We start from the raw sequence: 18,914 nt of genomic DNA, 5'->3' as shown, positions 1-18,914 counted from the left end.
AACATTTAGTGCATGGGTGTTGAGAGAAAACAAAATAAATAAAGGGACCAAGGAGGAAATGCTGTCCTGTTGTGTGGATCTCAGGGAGATTAGATGTTTCTGATGGTTTTTGTTTCTGAAACAGCCTTTGCTTTCTGCTGTGGGAAAGCTTGTTAAAGAAAATGTAGACATAAGAGATTACCACTACTTAGAAAGTACATCTCTGAGTTTACTAATTCTGGTCTTCCTCCAGTGTGCACATCTGGTTAGACTTCAGTGTATTGAATTTACATGAAAAGGAGCTTTGTAGCTTCCTATCTTAACCCAATAACCCAATAATGACTTCTTTCACACTAGCTCTTCTTGTAACTTTTGGATACTACGTAGAAAAGAGCTACATATGCCTGAAAAACTGTTTAAATCATTGTGACATTTTTACCTGATTATGGGAATGCAAAGATAAAAACTATTTTGCTGGAAAATTCATGGAAAACTGGATTTTTTATAGGCAAGAGAAGCATTGAAATGTGTTTAAAATGCCAACAGCTTAAAGCAAAACAGCTGGTTAACAAACAAGGCTACTGGCCTTCTATGTGATATAAGCAGCTAATACTCACTGTTGGAAGAGCAGGAAATGTTGTTTGTTCTGGTAAGGGAGAATATAAAGTAATGGAGAAAGTTAATCCCTGTGCTTTCATGGGAAAGGTGATATGATCCACAAGACTACATGACATTAGCATCAAAGAAAGCCCTGCACACTCTGAAGGAGTGGAATTGGGGTCATGATCTTTCACTTCTATCCTTTAGTAACAGCTGATAAAACAAACCCCCTGAAAAACAAAAAAGAAACCCCTGCACAAACTCCAACCAGAATTCTCCTCAATTGCATAGATTTGTGATGGAACGGGTGATTAAAGATGTGGGCTTAAAATATACAGAGTATTTCACTTTGGCTTTCCTTTTTCCTTTTATTTACTGTATACCTGATAATTTTCCCTCCATGGCAAATTGAGTTTGCAGTTGCATTCTTGATCTGTTCTCTTTATTATTGTTTATTTGCGTCACTGGTCACGAATGGGTTTATGTGGTATAAGGATGTCAGTTCTGGACTGCCTGTGATCAGGGATAGAGAAGCTGTTTGGACTTGTGTGTGACCTCACATGCCAACTGGGCAAACCCTGCTGGGTACACAAGGTGTCCAGTCCAAATGGAACACAGCAGAGCTCTGTGTGTTGTGTCAGGTAAACTCAAGCCTGTGCCAGGTTGTGCTGGATGACATTGTCTCACCAACATGTAGTTCCAGTACACTGGAGGCACAAACCAGAAGGACTGAGGAAAGTCATTGAATAAATAGACCTCTACAAGCTTTCTGTGATCTTTGATATATTTGATCTCAAGAGACGCCAGTGAAACTGAGCACTAAAAGGGCTGCAGTCTGCAAATAAACTGGCAGGCATACTCATTTAATCATTTTGCAGTTGATAAGTGTTGATGTTTTGAGCATGACTCATTTCCTATTTGTGATTCCCTCTCAGGACAGGAGCTGCTGTTCCTATTGCTGCTACTGAATTTGACTGTTCAAGTGTGTATTTCTGTGTAACCAAGTGGATCTCAGAAGGTTTGTGGGATACATGTAGCTCAGAGGTTGATCTTGTACAAGGCAGGCTGCCAAATTACAGGTCAAGTTGCTAGGATGATGGTTGTTCATGAGGAGACATGTTTTTCTGTTTGAGAACAGAGAATGAAATGGAAAGGTTTTAAACCTTCAAAATGTGTTGCATTTGGTTTTGTAGTGGATATAAAGATGTAAAGGAGTGATACAGTTTTATGATTCTTTCATACTTTTTTTTTTAATTGCTTGTCTTCACTGGAACTTTTTCGATGATTTCTAGTTAAGAAAGTTTAATTCTTTAGTATATGTAGATAGTTGTACCATTACTCACAGAGCTTTGGGAGTCATTTCCAAAAGCCACATTTGCTTTAATTTAAACAACTTTTAAAGGTTTGACTGATACATTCAGTAGGAAATGGCTGTTAGTTGAGAAGTGCAGGAGCATCACTGGCTTTTTCGTGTCAGTGCACAACTGATCCCTCCTGTCTCCTGGGAGGTGTTTCACTGCTGTTCCTCTTCCAGCTCTCTGGGGACAATGGTGCTGACACTACAGATCTCCCCTCCTTTGATGGTGACAAAACTACTAACAGCAGATAAATACATTGTGTGGCAAGTGTCTGTCAATTTTGCTGGAGTAAAAGGAAGCAAAGTTAAATCTGATTAGCTTTTTGTTTTGGTAAAGGGATTTGGTTTTTTTGGTATAATGATGACAAACAAAAAACGTGAAAAAAAGAAATTTACTAAGAGGAAAAGAAGCAGAAGTTGCAGAATGGAATAGAATCAGAGGATATTAAGAAAACAAATGAGTTTTGAGGCTTTATGTCTTCTTAATATCTGGACCTGCAACTCAAATGTAGAGTTTTCTCTTGGGAACTGCACTTGTTTGATGATGATCAGCAGATGTGAACTATGTGTTTAAGAAGTGCTGTGATTAAGCAGTGACTCTGAGGAATTTGTTTCCCTTTTCCAATAACTGCCCTGGTTGTTTCCTGCTTAGTGGGCTCCCCTAATATTTAGTATAGACTTAACTGTGGAGAGAACAAGAGAATTTGATACAGATGCCAAAGCACATTGTGCCTACAGATTCATGCAGGGTCAAAAGTATCTTCCTTGATTTATCACAAAGGTGTAGTGGTGATGATGGTGAAAGCCCCTTTTAGAATTCCTTCACTTATTAAAAAAACGCTGTCTGGTTTCTTACCACTGTGGGCCAGCCAGCTGGGCTGTCTGTGTGCAAGTGCTGTGATAGCTGCAACACCATCAGCAGTCCTGGCACATCAATAAACTAGACAGAGCATTTATATTATCCAGAGATCTTTATCTTAGTGACTCTGTGGTTATTTTAAGCAGTTTCATGTACTCATCGTGTACACTCTTAATGGGTCCAGCTCATGGGAAGGATGGGGCTCAGAAGTAACAAGGGAGTGGCTTTTCATAAAGACAGGTAGGTGAGTAGCTCATGCTGTGTTTGTGCAGGCAGGTTTGGAATAAAATACTGCCTTTTCAACAGAAATTGCACAGCTGTGCTTTGTTATTGCTGAGTTCTATTGCAAATTTGCATTTTTATAAGTACATTTCTGGCCTTTGCCATGCATCACTGTCACCTCTGAAGACACTCTGGGCTCCTGATCACACACAAACTTCATCTTTTCTGCTCACCAGTTTTTGTCACTGTTGGTGGTCATTTTTATTTCTCTGTAGCTGTTTGATCTCATGTGAGAGGGATGCATGTATTGAAGTTTTTCTTAATTCATAGTAATCTGGCTTTTTTCTAGAGTCTAGGTACCAAAGCATTCAGTCTCAGTCACGTGGGATGTAGGGGTAGTATCACCTTGATCATTTTTCCAAGGTGCACTTTCTTCTGAGAGTTGTCTGGCTGTGTATTAACTTCCCTGTGTGCAGGTTTGGCTGGTTGTGGTACAGGCTAGAGATAACACTTGAAGCAGAGACTGCTTTTCCAGTAGCAACAGCTATGAAAACTTTGTCATGATTGTCTAGAATTTCACAGGCTTTGGCCCACTTGCCAGAGAAAGGGAATGTTGACCTTTTCCAGCCTGCAGCAGGAACTTTGTCATTGCTGCAACATGAAAGCTGCTGTGTAGTTTTACCAGGAATGATGACTACAGTGGGATTCAGCACTAAGACCAAGAGCAGAGTTGATATCTTTGGTTTTGTTCCTTTTTTTTGTATTTTACAAAACGTTTTCTTACCCTTTTTGCAGAGCCAACTGGAGGAACCGTCAGCCAGATGCAGTCATAGCATAAAAGGCTGTGGGATAGGTGGGGTGATCATAAAGCACAGGCAGGGGGTGATTTACAAGAAGCATGCTTTCCAGAACAGTTCTCTTTTCCAAAACTGTACAAAGTCTGCTCATAATCTATTAGCACAGGTTGCCTACCTTCCAGCAGAGCAAAATAAAGGTGTTTTAATAAATACAAATAAAATTAAATAATTAGTGTTTTCTGCTGCCTTATTCCGTAAAGCGATCAACCATCTCATTTTTGGATACTTTGTCTGGCACTGAGTAGAACTGATGTCTCACCTTGAAAAATAAGCCAGGGAGAAGAGAAGCTGCATTTTTTCCTGTGTAGCTCATATGGGCAAGGAAAGAGCAGTGGTTAGCTGCATAATTCTTTTCATCGCCTCTTAAGTACAGGGATTTAGACATACCAGAAAGAGTATTAGGAGTCAGTGACATTTTTGAGCTAAGCATTAACTGTGTCAAGATTTAAATACTGTTAACGACCATGGAGTTGTCTTTGGCTTTTTCAAAGGTTTATGCAAGGTTTACCAAGAACAAGTAGAATTGTCTTTCAGGGGTGAGCTTATACTCAAGTTCAAAACTATCCTGCAAAATGAAGCTGCCAAAATGAAGTGATCAAAATGAAGCTGCCAAATATGCCTCCTTTCAAGAGGGACCCATGCATACTGCAAGTACTTAAGAGCAGTGAGATCTGTAAGGGCTGGTTGTGCAAGTTGTATCAGATGTTGTGCTATGAACTGTATGAAAGCTCTTTACTGGACAGTGCAGCTAGAGGGGTGTGGGGGTGAGTTTGAGTGCATTCCTTAAGGAAAGCTGTTTGGACTTCTACCTTAAAGAGAACAGAGCTACCTGGAGTATGTGTGGTGGCTTGTGACCAATGAGAGGCTGTGGTGTAAGCAAGGTGAATTGGTTAACCAATTATGTGTTGGCATGTTGGATATGAGAGTGCTTCAAAGGTGTGGACATTACTGCGTGAGAGAGAGATTTACCAGGATGTGAGAGTGAGTCAGATCTAGATCTACTGATATAATAGGAACTAACTTCTTCTACTATGAGCTATGAGAATTGTCTGTTAACCTATCTTGAATAAACTCCTTAAGATGTGAGCCTTCTGATCAAGCCTTCTGATGTCTGCTGTGCCGGAGCTCTTCTGACTGTCAGTCCACACCCAGCTCGGTGTAGGGGGCTTCCCCTATAGAGAGGTGTAGTAGACCAAAGGCTCTTATGTTCTGGGGACCCTGAGTGGTTTTCAGCTCTGAGCTGAAGGATGAGGCTTTGTCCAGAAGTTCTCACCTGCCCATCTTTCCAGGTTTTTAAAGAAATTACTTTCCCCCCGCCCCCCTCTTCTCACATTGTTAGATGATGTAATTAGGTGAGTGACTATCTGCTCTGTGTGGAGCTTGTCCATTATAAAAACAGTGAAACAAAAAAAATCCCTTTCACATTTCAAGTTTTAGCAAGGTAACTGATTTTATTGAAGTTCAGTGTTGCTCTTTAACCTTTGCCAGAATGTATGAAAAAGGCCACATATGTTGTTCATGGCCCAGGCAGAAATTTGGTTGCTGTGCTGGAGCAGCTGTCAGACAAAGTGCCTAGTTAATCACATTTATGAATTTAATCACATTTATGAATCAAAGCATAGATTTTCTGTTCCCTAAATGAAATAAATAGCATTTTAAACGAGGCTCAGTCAATAGACATACAGCACAGTGGCTTATTAGTTCTGCTTTGCCTGTCGTTCTTAAACTGTAGTGTTCCTGCTAAACCCTAAAGGGATGCAAATCTTTAATCTTGAGCCCCTTGATAAATTTGTCCTGGTAATATATTCTGTAATGGCAAAGAAATAAGATTTATTTTTCAAACAGAGTCTCTCAAAAATGCCTATTTCTTAAGTTTTGACAGAGTTGACAATTACTTTTTTTACTGCATGTACCATGACACTTCACTGCTGCTCTTATGTATTCCGTCACAGGCATAATATGCCTGTCTGTGCTGTTCTGTCCACTGGTGTATTTTTGTCTGATACTGTAGTTTCTCAAAAAGAGATTTCATTTGCAGATAAAACCTTTTGGAGACTCAGGAGGGGCAGAATCAGGTCTGTACAGAGCACAAAGCTTTTGATGAGGACGTTGAGCAGAGGGTTGGAGCACATCTCCTATAAAGACAGGCTGAGAGATGTGGCTGTTCAGCCTGGAGATGAAGGGGCTCCAGGAAGACCTTATAGCAACCTCCCAGTAATGAAGGCTTATAAAAAAGAGGGAAGTGACTTGTTGTGTAGGCAGATAGTGATACGACAAAGAGGAGCTGTTTTAAACTAAAAGACAGTGGGATTAGATTAGAGGTTAGGAAGATCTTTACTCACAGGGTGGTGAGGCACTGGCATAGGTTGCCCCGAGAAGTTGGGAGTGTCCCATCCCTGGAAGTATTCAAGGCTAGGTTGAATGGGGCTTTGAGCAACCTGGACTTATGTAAGGTGTCCCTGTCTGGAGGGGATGGGTGGTTGGAATTAGATTATCTTTTAAGGTCCCTTCCAGCCCAAGCCTTCCTATGATTCTTTTAATATCAGAGTCCACACTTTTGAGAGGCAGCCCATGGGGCTTTTGTCTGAAAGAAGTAATTGCATTTCCCAGGGATGGCACTTTCAGGAAGTGAATGGCCAAACAGAGATAAAAGAGGTGTAGCACTTTGTGCTAGGAAAAATCATTCCAAAGGGTGGGTAATGATGGATAGGAATATTTTGCTTTCTCTGGCACTGTTGGTTAACCAAAGTGTTTGTTTTCTCAGGTGGAAAGAAAAGCAAAGAAGGCAACACTACTATTTTTGAAACTTTCTAACATGGTATTTGTAGAGAGTAATATAAACTAAACATATGGTGGCAAAAGTTTGCTGGTTAAGTTTACTAGTACTTCTTTGGGACAAATTTACATTTAAGGAGAGTACTTTTAATGTTAGAGTATTGCTGCAGAAAATTGTAATAGGGACCAGCTTGTTTGTGTTAGTGGTTTTCCTATTTAGAACACAGGGAAGAACACGGGTGTGTGTTAATCTCACACACACGTGCTCACTGTTGGCTTATCCTGTCCAAGTTGGGAAGCGCCTAAAATGATTACCATTTCCTTTTGCTACCCTTAGGAAAGAATGAGCAGGGCATTTCATCAGGAAACACTGGAAGCAACTTTCAATAGAAAACTCTAGGCTAAGGACTAAGCAATTAATTTTGCTGGCTATGGCTTCTCAGTATGTTCCAAACCTATAACCTTCCCCTAATCAGAACAGAGCCTCCTGGGAGACTCTTACAGATGCTGTTTTTGGTTTGTGTAGCAACAATGCCAGTCCAGTGCCCTAATTCCTTGCAGAAGTGCCTGTCAATATATTTGAGGAAATGTGGGAACAATAGCTTACAGGCATAAAGCTTTTTTGGCAGAAAATATCTTTTCTCCCTTTCTCTCACAAGCTGATACATAATGTCAAACGTGGAAGTGAATTAATCTTGACCTTCTGATGTCCAGAAACAACTGAGGAAAGGTACATACTCTGTCCTGTTACTCTCACTCCCACATACCCACCAGCACTTACGTATGCTGCGGGGTAGTTATGTTGTGCTGGTGATCAAAAGTTAAATCCGTGGTCATCAGCTTGTAGCTTGTTGCATGTTTTTGGTTGTCAATTCCCCTTACAGAGTTCTGGGACCTGTCCTGGAGTACCAGTTACTTTAGGAAATGTTTAGTATTCTGCACTGTCTTACACTCTCTGTTCTCTGGAGATTTGAACTAGATAGTTATCTGGGAGTTTGAATTATTTTCCCCTTGCCCACATTATCTTTGGCCTGATGTCAGATGCTTAAGCTTGTTTCCTGCCTTTAGACAAGATATTCTTACAGGTTAGATGCATTAGTCAGATAAGATTGTGCTTCTTGACTTCAGCGTGTTGTGATTTTGCAATGGCCTTTTCTCCCATCAAATGTTTGTGTTACAAAGTGACCACTGTGCTTGCTTTCAGGGGTCACTTTGGCTTGGAAAAAATTATCATCTTTGAAAAAAAGCTTACTTATGAAAGCTCTCCTTAAAGCAGTGAAGTAGTCAAATTTTAGGAATATGTGCTATCTGCTTTTGAGGGTTTGTTGCATTTGTTGGTATCCTCTGACTGGGTCAGTGTAATGTGCCATTTGTTTTCATCTTGTGTTAACATTTGTGTTGCTGCTTGTGACTTACACAGCTTCAAAAGAACTGTCCTCAGACAGGGATATTGTATAGGCCTCATAGAACTTAATTAATTAACTGATTGATTCATAAGCAAAAGCTCAGTGTTACAGCACAAAAGAGATTTCTCTGATCAAATTGCACCAAAAACATAATGTAGCAACTTCAGTGTTTCCAAGAAAATTTCACTAGAGGATTTTCTAGTTTTCCTTTATTGTCAAGTTATTGACCATTTTTTCTACCTAAGTTGCACATGGTGTTGTTCATGAGTTCTCATATGTAACACAAGCAGTTTCGTGTAAATTAAGTCCTTGAAATTACTTGTGAGCATGTATCTTCCCTGTTAAAAACTGAAAATTATGTAATAATGAATTGTTTTTGTGTGCTTTTGACACAAGCTGGTTTATTTCCATCTTGTTGTTCTAGTTATTTTTTAATCTCTATTTATGAGTTGGCTTTAAGGCCCTGAATATATTTTACTCCATAATATCTGACCATGCTTAATACCATCAGGCTAGTACTGGGTGATAGCCTGACTGTAATAACAAAACATAATGAAAAGAGAGAGAATCCTGCAATGTTTTAGATTGTTTTGTGGGGAATTTTTGTCCTGGGAGAAGACCCAGGTCTGGTGTTAAACTGAAATGTGAAAAGTTAATGCTAAGTCTCACGCAATGTAATGTGAGAGTAAATTTACTACTTCCTTCTGTTGGCACACACATTGCATCACTTAAGACTTCCTGAGACGACAAATAAGTTAAAAATACAACTGGTTAAACTTGTTATGACTTGGTAATTTTCATCCTATTAGCAGATGTGCAGCTGCTCATTTGGTAGGATTCACTGTAAGGGAACTGGCATTAATAACTTTGGTGAGAAGAAAAAAATGTAGGTTGAAACAGGTTGTCTTATAAATGTATACCTTCTTTCACATCTTTTTGACCTGCTAGAATACAGAAAGCAGCAAGTGAAATGTACCACTAGCCATGAAAAAGCAGTTTTAGTGAAGTCAAAGTGGATAATGATCTGATGAAAAGGCTTTAAAATCCCTTCCTTGTAGGATACTAAGCTAAGATACTAAGCTGTATCACTTGGCATGCAGATTTAACTGTTGTGATGTTATTCAGTGAGCTAGAAAGGCTGCTAAAATTGAAAAACCAGAAACTTGGTCATGTTAAGAAGAGTTTTTTGTGTGATCATGCAGGAGCCACTCTGTCAGTCACAGTCCCACCACTCCAGGCTGTCAGTGCCCTGGTGGGTGCCCTGCTTCACTCCCCACACACCCCACTCTCACTGTCAGACAGTTTCCCCTCATGAGCTCAGCCAAAGGTTTCCCACAGCAGAGTCTCAGTTGTCTGGTTCCTTTAAGTAATTTAGTCATGGTGCAGCAACAGGGTAACAGCTCAAGCTGTGTGTCTCCAGGGTGGGACCATGAACAAAGAAATCCCTGGGCTTTTATACTCTCACAGTCTATGCACCTGTTCCTCATATGCTTACGTTTCACACCCCTTACACATGTGTGTTATGGTCCCTCAGTGATATTTAGTCTGGGGCCTTTTCCTTTGGGTTCTACAGATGCCCTTCCATGGCCAGCACCACAAAGGGTCCTAACTAAGGAATGCTGCCAGTTCATGGCCTCTTGCCTGGGATTTCAGCCATTTTCCCCCACCCAGGGCACAACCTGCAGCTTGCATTGCAGCTGCACACCTAGCTGCCTGCACTAAATGTACTCCTGAAAAGTAAGATGCCCGGAAGGTTTTTAGGAAATCTTGAAGTTTTCAGTCCCACAATAATAATAATAATAATAATAATAATATTAATAAATAGTGTACCAAGTGTTTCTGCAAGTGCAGAAGCAGCAACAGAGTTGGAGTGGCATAACCTGTAAACTTTGATTTTTTGTTCCACAAGTTCTATGTCTTCTAGGTACAAAGTTCAGAGTGAAACACTGTAAAAAAGGAACCCTTCTTGGTGTTGTTTCCATGTAAGGATTTTATGTATTCAGAGTAAAGAGGTGGTTTTTTGAAGTGTAATAACTATAAACTATTTTTAAATCATTAAGCAGATCACTGAATGGTTTTGAATCACCCTTTTGGTTATGTGCCACTGGGAGAAACAATTGTTTTGTGTCCTGGTAAAGCGTAAAGCCTGACAAATTCATATGGTCACAAATCTAATTTTGTATGAGAAAATATTACCCCCGTGAGTTCAGTTCCCATTTGTGGTGCATGATCTCCCACCATAGAAACCTCTTGCTCAGGAAGGGCTGCTGGTTTGCCCCATTCATGAGCTCTGCAATTCATGGTGAGTGGGAGGCTTGAGCCCTCCAACTGTAACTGGCAACCCACAAGCTCCCTGTGCTTTGGAGATGTCAGTGAGGGTTCACCCCATCCACTGCCTGATTGCAGGAAGGCAGCTGGAGGAGGTGGTTTCCATGGTGTTCCCCATGTGATTGGTTCCATGAAAGCTGCCCCCGTACACTCTCAAATTGCAGCAGCAAAAACCTTAAGCTGAGCCTTGGAGCGCAGCCAGGTTTGGGAGCCTGGTCTGCAGTCTGTGCTGAGACAACACAAAACCTACAACCCAGTCTTGGCAATAGAAATCAGTGGCAAAAACTATCCCATGCTTCAGCAAGGGGTGAGGACCTCACCTGGAGACCAGAGCGTCCCTGACTCATGTGCAAAAGTACTTTCAAAGCCTGTCCTGAACCCACTCAGTGTTCCTGGCGTGGGGGAATGGATGAGTGTTTAGGCTAGTTGGGATGGCGCTTCTGCTGCTGGTATCTCCATTCCTGGTAAATGCAGTGGGACAGGTTGTGCTGTCAGTGTCTCTGCCTGACCAACACATGTGCAGTCAGTTCTGGCAAATGCATCCCTGAAATGGAGACACTGCATATGTCTGTGCTGTGACACTGGTTTTAATTTATCCTTCAAAGAACTTGGACAAATCCCACAATTTATTTTTAACCTTTAAATAAGAAATGTAAATATTTGTGATGGTTATTTTTTTTCTTTCATTACTATTCTGGAGTCTTAATTTTGCCCTGCATTGTTCTTGTTGGTCTTTTTTGACATTATCTCTCTCTCCCCTTCCTCTCCTTCTGTAACAAAATGATCTATTGTCCTGTGTTGGATGGAGGCTGAAGGGTTCAACACAAGGTTGCTTGCTTCAGGGAACAAGCAGAATGTCTTTGCAGGGCTTCTGCTGTGTTCCCCCTTCTGCCTATCAAGGGCTATCTGAAAACCTAACATTCCTAATCTGTATATATCTTACTTTTGGTGTAAATGCTGTCTCTTTTATCCTGAAAGGAATGCTCCTGAGTGTGGCTGTGGAGAACTGCTTGGTGGACAGCCAGTTTTATACTTAATACCTACCAGCTATTGCTGTTAGTCACTTACTCTTCTAAGCCTTATGCCTGTCCCTAATTGTTTATTGCAGCAATTTTTACATTTTCAGCCTCAAAGATGTTAGAAAGACAATAAAGGTAAAATGCTGCCTAATAAGGTTCTGTCAATCTCTTACTATTGCTTTTCTGACTACCATTACTGTTTGGGAGCCGCTGTTCCCACATATGCCAGACACGGAAACCACCACGATTCCTCTTTGACTTCATCTAAAATCTGTGGGATTATTAAGTAAAACAACTCATCAGCTTTTCATGATAATGTTTCCTACGACCTCTTTGTCTCTTTAGTGACTGGTCTTAAAATAGACATCCCCAATATAATCCCAAAAATCTATAAGCTATATCTTTGAAGAAAGCAAAATTTAGGCTGGACATTGCATGAAAGGTTTTCCTCTCTTACATTTTCCCAGTTCTGGCTTGCCTATAGTAGATGCATTGTATGTACTGTCATCCTACTAATTCTAGTCAGAACCAGAAAAAAAAGTTGGAGATTATTCATATCTTACTGAGAAAAAGAAAAATCCAAAACTTGCAAAGGCTTATGTAAAACTTTGTATATGTGCTGTATTTCTGGTATAGTTGTAGTCTTTGCCATCTGAACAGAGCAGTATTCTGCAGGTGGCTGAGAAGCAGGAAATGAAATAAATAGGTGTGAGAAAGAAATGAAGAGCATCAGTGGTGTGTATATATATATGTATGTATCATATGCTTCTAATGTCAAGGTGCTAGAACTGTTTAAATTAATCTAATGATGAGTTTCTAATTGTCCTATTTCTCTCATCTTCCTTGCTCTTCTTTCACTGCTTCATTTTTTTTCCACTTCTTATCTGTGTTACTTGTGTGCTAGAGGGAAATCTAGTCAACCAGCTACTTATGCTTTGTAAAGTATTTTGCAAAGGACTCGTGACTAAATAGGATAGAATGATACTTGGGGACAGTCACAACAAAACAGGTATTGTTTAGTGTGTTGGTTTTCCCACTACTACTCTGCTGAATATATTCCTCCAGTGCCAGGATGGATGACAGGTGTAGGCTGTGAGACAAAAGTGTTGTGGAACAGTTTGCCAACAGCTCAGAATTATCCAAAAGGACCTTGATTTATGATGCTTGGAGAACATGGCACATAGGGTAGCTTAGATTGCCAAGAGGCATTTTGCCAGAGTCACGTTCTACCTAGGAGCCGGTTCACTGGGCTGTGCTGGGCCTTCAGCTGACTCCAGGCTCTGGCAGATGAATTTAGCCCACCACTATTGCAAAATGCTACTTCTCTTTCAAAACCTTTTTGTCAGCTGATAATTATCAAACTGTGTCAGTAACCACAGGTTGCAGTGTTTCAGGTGAGTGTGCTCGTTTCCAGGGTAGTTATTTAGTTGCTAATAATTCAGTTAAAGAGAGTTATGATCAGGTCTTGCTCATTTGTGTACCACTTGCAATGTTGAACAGATAGAATATTCTTATTCAGCTTTGTCCTCACTATTGTTCTGTTCTCCACCCTCAGAAAAGTTTTTCCTTTTCATGTGTTCCAAGGACTTACTGTTGTGGATGCAGACTGTGGAATATGGGTATGAAATACAGGACTGTGTCAAGCTGTGGGCTGCAAATTATTATCTCATGTATACAGTAAACATAGATGATGAAAGTCTTGACTCTTGAGATTGCTGCACTGGACAGATTGATTTTAACCCAAAATATGCAAGTTCATTTCACTTCCTTGGGAAAGGACTTTGGGTCATGAAGTGTCTATACAAACAAATCTCTATTTCTACTTCAAATCTCTATTTCTTTAGCATTATTGCCACTAATTTACTAATATTTTGACCTTCTTAGAATACACTTTCAGCTTATCCTTCATTTTATACACACCATGCATTTCTGAGTAATGAGCTGGAATAAGCTCCAGTCACTTGTACATATGTCTTCTGCTGTCCTCCTATTCTCTTACTTTGCAGCAGTGTTGTTCATATGAAGAAAAGGAATGATGCTGAGTTCTGTTATTTTTGTATGTGTATTACTGTATACACATATGTAATGTGTAATGTATATTTAATGAAATCACCCCAAATGAAAATTTGTTTGAAAAAGCCTGTTTTGAAGGAAGTTTATGAAGCATCTTCTCTAGGAAAGGAGAAACAGTAATGGTGTATTATAGTAGTCTGTAAAAGTCCCTAATAAGACACGAACTTTAACAGTACTAGTCATGAAGAAAAGCATGTTTAGGAACAGGCCTTTACCCTTTGGACATGATAGTCTGTCAGGACTGCTCTTGCCCTCTTTGCTTGAGAATTGCTGCTGGGTAATTTGAGGCAGAAGGGAGTGAGAAATGGCTGCAGCTCTTGCGTGGATCCTTCCTACTCAACTCAGTTCTCTTTCAAGCCTGGGTTTTATGAATGCAGTTACAAGAAGTAAAGGGATAGTTATCCATGATTCTTACCAGCCGGTGGCTGGGGCACTAAGCTATACCCCCTAGAAGTGTTCAGCACTACATACAAGTAGAATACCCCTGGTCCTCTGCTGTGGAGGCAGTGGTGAGCAGGAATACGGGCATGGTGTTGGCACTCCGCAGTGCCCTTCAGCAAGAGGACAGCTGCAGTGTTTGCCACATCACCTCTACCCCTTGTAGTTATAAAAAAATCACACTTTGCAGCTGTAAATTTAAATTTAACTTGGGGACATATACAAGGTCTAGAATGGAAGGAAATTACAATGAGCAAGCACAACTGCTGTCCCGTGTTCCTGTCTTTTCTGTCTGCTGTCATGGGATGAAAGATATAGTCCTCTTTCATACATCCAAATCCTACTAATGTTCTTCAGCTTTACTGAAGAAGTGTGATGTGATGGCTATCCATTATCATCAAATTTGTGTTCCTGTATTGCAGCTGGATATCCCACCTTGCTTTTAAAATGTCAACTAATGCACATGTGAGGTCATCATAGCCTTTCTGTTGGTAGTTTTAGTAATAGTTGGATCAGAGCCTAGGCAAAGAGCTCAACAGCTGTGAAAGATGTTAGTTAAATGGTTTAGAATAGTTTATATTACTCTCGCTGAAGAGCTTAGTGGTAGCATTGTTATGGTCTACTTCTTTTTCATGTTTGAAATGCCCATAAAGTTACCTTATGTTTGAAGCCAGGCATATTTTACAGCTCATCTTTTGAAAATTGAGTGGGCATAAGGGTAAAACCTGCTTTGTTGGAAATGAGATGTACCTGAATTCAATAGTACAACTCTCTTACAATTTTGTTATTGGTTAAGGATTTGGAGAACAGTTTGTGGAGCGTAGAAGGCAGATGGTGTGGCATGGGAATGCCGATACAAGGGGATAGCTGAGGTTTGTGTTTGGATTCTGCCAGGATCAAGTGCCATCATCTTTTTCTTCTTAGCAGTGACCACAGCTGTATTAAACGCTTCTGGTTTGTTGAATTGTTTTTTCCTATTCTGTTGAGCTAAAATGAGTAACTATTGAAACATCTACATAAGACTAAAGTAATATTGATAGTACATGTGAAGACAGAAGAATATGTGGAGCTTGTGTCTTAAAAGCTGCTGTGCAGAGGTTGATCCAAAGTGTCAGTGAGAAGAGTTACACTCATCTGGAATGGCTTTTGCTGAGTACTGTGAGGAAGTGGTGGTAGGAAGGAAGGCATTATGGACAGTATTGAAAAATCATTGCTCTTCTATAGCAGACAACACTTTTGCTGAGAAATTTCATTTTTGCTGCAGCAAATGTACTTCTGTCTCTTTAAGTATTGTTGCCCCATAAATGAAGGACTGGATTGCTTTTTCCATGGGAGAGGAGTGAAGAGAGCTGGAGGATATTTTCTCGCTGTAAGTGAGCAAGCCAAATAATAAACAAGCTGCAGCAGCGACTTCTGGTGTGGGCAAGTGTCTTGCTACAGAGCTGCAGCAGCCTAGATTTTAGGTTTTCAGCAATATGAAAAGGGACCAATCTGTTGCCTTAGGCATTGCCAATCTGCCAGTGATAGGCACCATCTCTGAGGACTCACACAGTTGCTGCACTGTGTGGCTTGTGAACTCTCAAGTCCCTCTCCTCTTCCCAGGGAAGAATGTTCTCTGCCGGTGGGGTCTGTGGCAGAGGGGACTCATAGAGTGCCTGTGGATCATGGACCTGACCTTGCAGTCAGGGGTAGTGGATGTGACAATGACTACTAGAAAGGTAGTCTTGACTTTGTCTGACTTCAATCTGTCCTGTTTGCTTAGCTTCCTAAATCCATACTGAGGACATTGTAACTTGCTCTCTGTTTCTCTCCTTTCCCACAGGGTTCATCTTAAAATTTTCAGAAGTGCAGAGAGGCAGAGCTCTCATCTGGTGTTAGTTTTTTCAAAGCCAGACTGCCATGATAAAAAGAAATGCCTTTCTCTGTGTCCTAATGATGACGGCAGACACCCCTCCTACCTCTGGGCTTTGGCTTTATTTCAAGGTTGCAACTCACACCTTGGAGATGTTGTATGTTTTTATTTGTTTCTTTTGTTAGACTTACCCATGCATATCTTCCATTACACTGGGCTGCAGTGGGTGTTTGGTTTAGTTGTGCCAGTTCTAAATCAGTATATCCATAGTTGGTAGCCTCGTTGTTGTATGGATTTATTTTTATCAGGGTTTTTGGTGCTTTCCTCAACTGATGTGATCCACAGCCCTAAAAATTTATCCTTCTCTGATGATGACTGTGCAGCTAAGGATTATTGGCAAGGCTGAAAACTCTATCAGATGTGAAAGTACTTCACCAAGTAGTGCAGGAAACCTTGAAAGACTTAAATTCAATTAGGTCTGAACCAAAACTTCCCCTGGCATAGCAGTTGAGACAGGACTATTTTCTCTTTGTTCCAGAGCCAGATCCATAATTTATTTTTCACTAGCAAAGCCTTGACCAGCCTTTCCAATAGAGGACCATATTAGACAGGTTTTAGAACAAAAATGTGGACTCCAAGAGAGATACATTACACAATGAAGAGCAAACTGGCTCATAATAGATAAAAACACCTGTATTTCAATATCTAACTGAATCTTAACATTTAATTCAAGTGTCTTTTTTTTCAGGTTACTGCCTTGCATACTGTGGGAGGTTGGTCTGCCTGAACTGTCCATAGTGCTGCCCTCTTCTTTCTTCTGAAGGATACCCAACAATATAAATCAAATTATTTCTCTAAAATGGCCATTACTCTAGCTTTATCAAAATTAGATTTCATGTGCCCTGATTATCATTTCCATTTTCTGCTTGTTTCTGAATTTCATCATAGTCTTTTCTAGTTTTGGCTAAACTTAATAATTTGACAGCACTTGCCACTTCAGTGCCTTGCTTATTTTTCTCAGTCATTTAAAATTGGATTATGTGGTGGTCCTCACTCTTTGGATGTCAGACTGCAGTCTTAACCTCTTGCTATGTCCCTTCTGTTAATGGTTTAAGGCGATAAAAATTCTGATGTGAATCATCTGGGGAAGGAAAATGTTCATGTGAAAGACAATGACTGGAGCATGAACTTGATGTTCATAGAAATTGAAGCTTTCAGAAACAGTATCACATCACTAGAACACTGCTGTCATTAACCTTCCCACCCTGGAATAAAACCACTAAAAGAACGCCACCTCCTTCTCCCTCAAACCCCAAAAGTAAGCCAATAAAAAGGCCAGAGATGCAGCCAAATGCTTTTAATATTTTTAAATTAATAATTAGTATTTAACTCAAAGGAGTTACCTTCTTAAAAGGAAATGGTGGAATAATCCCCTTTTGCTTCTCTCAAACATATTCTATGCCTTATACATTATTCTGGAAGCACTGAAATCTCATCATTGAGCATTTAAAGATTGTAAGTGTCTGTTTGTCTCTGTGCTTTGGGTGAATTCAGGTCTGGTTCTTTACTTGGTCTCTCTTCGTATAAAAATAGACCCCAAAGTGTTTGGTGGTCCCTTCAAAGGCCCACCATGAGACCACTAATATTCCAAGTGGCCCAGTTTGACAAATGCTACATCAAACATGCCTGAGTAGTTACCATCTCCTCTAAAGAAATCCTGACATTTATTCTCCAGGGCATCCATACCGTTTGAACTGAAGGGATCACTTTATTAGCTGCTACCATTAGCAGTCACCCTCTCCTTTGTGAAACAGCCAGAAACCAGCCAGTGTATGGCAAGCACTCCTGACCACCCAGTTTGTTGTTTGAATAATCCAGAGAGTTTAAAAAAAAGAGATCCTTCCACCACCACCACCAAACTTGGCATGTCCTACAGAGCTTTGTTTGAAACTGTTGTTGTTTCCCTAAGAGGAAACATTGTATGTTTGAAGGCCTGTACTGCGAGTTCAGAAATCTGAGTTGACTTCTCAGCTGTAAGCGGTAGTGTGGGGTAAAGCTGGGAAAGCACTTACAATTTCTCTGATCTTTGTGTCGCCCTCCTGTTTTGCCCTTGAGTCATCATGCCTGTTTGCTCCATGGGCTCTTTACAGGACAGTCAGGACTTTGAAGACTCCCTTGCTTGCTTGCACTTCCTGTGGTAATCATTTGTTTTATGTACTTGTGTATTACTGGAACACTAATTCTGTGAATCCAGCTGAACAGCTTAGGGTGGTTCTGCCAGACAAATTAATTTGTGTTTGGGGTTTTTTCTTTTTCCCTTGCACTCTGGGTTTTTTTTCCTGTCTTTGGGTGTTTGGGCAAAGGCAGACATTGCCAAATCTCACTGCCATAAGCTACAGTGTGGAGAGCTTGGGTGAAGATGTGCAGATGGATAGTCACAGCCAGTTGTGTAGGAGATAGAGCACTGCAGGAGTAGAGGACAATGCAGGAGTGTTGTTAGGTTGGAAGCATTGATTGTTTGCTTTAGAATTCTTCTCATCTCCCGCACCTTTTGTGTATGTGCACTTGTCTTCCAGCTGGGCTACATCAGCCTCATTCTGTAAATTTGTTTTTCACCGTGCTTTCAATGGTGTTCTTTATCTGGGGCCTTCTGTTGGGCTCTTCCACTCAAATCTATTTTAGTGCTTCATACAGCCACAGCTTAAACTTTGTACACACCATTACGAGTATCTATTGATGGTTATTTTAAAAAAGAATTCAGAACAAGCTGTTATTTGGCCTATTGATAGCAAAGAGTTGCACTTCAGGCCCTCAAACTATAACACCTCAAGCTGTGACTGTGCTATAGCTCCTAAGAAAAACAAAACTTAGCAAGCTGGGAAACTGCATGGGAAACTTTGAAGACTGAAAAGCTGTAGCAAAGTGGTTTTGGGGCTTTGGCCTTCCTGCCTCCAACTTAGTGATGAACAGGTTGGCTGGCATGATAATACTCTGCTACTATAGGTGCTTTTATTTCAAATGGAGCAAAAAACTTTAGGCTTCAGTTCTCCTTTCTGCCTTAAGGCATAACTGTGTTAAAGCGAGGGTTGCATTGCTGCAGTCTGGCAGTGTTGCTGAACAGAGGAGGCAGATGCCTCCAGGACACAGGT

The 18,914-nt window shown here is 40.6% G+C and overlaps 1 protein-coding gene across 1 annotated transcript in view; it reads left to right on the top strand.

Moving 5' to 3' along the window:
* The window catches only part of ITGA9 (integrin subunit alpha 9), a 203,748-nt gene that overhangs the window by 51,838 nt on the left and 132,996 nt on the right, over positions 1-18,914 (top strand). The gene's annotated exons all lie outside the window — the stretch shown is intronic.

The sequence above is a fragment of the Pithys albifrons genome, chromosome 7, assembly GCF_047495875.1.
Source record: "Pithys albifrons albifrons isolate INPA30051 chromosome 7, PitAlb_v1, whole genome shotgun sequence".
Taxonomy (NCBI): Eukaryota; Metazoa; Chordata; class Aves; order Passeriformes; family Thamnophilidae; genus Pithys; species Pithys albifrons.
Note: the sequence above shows the minus strand (reverse complement) of the source record. Positions and strands in the feature narration are given on the sequence as shown.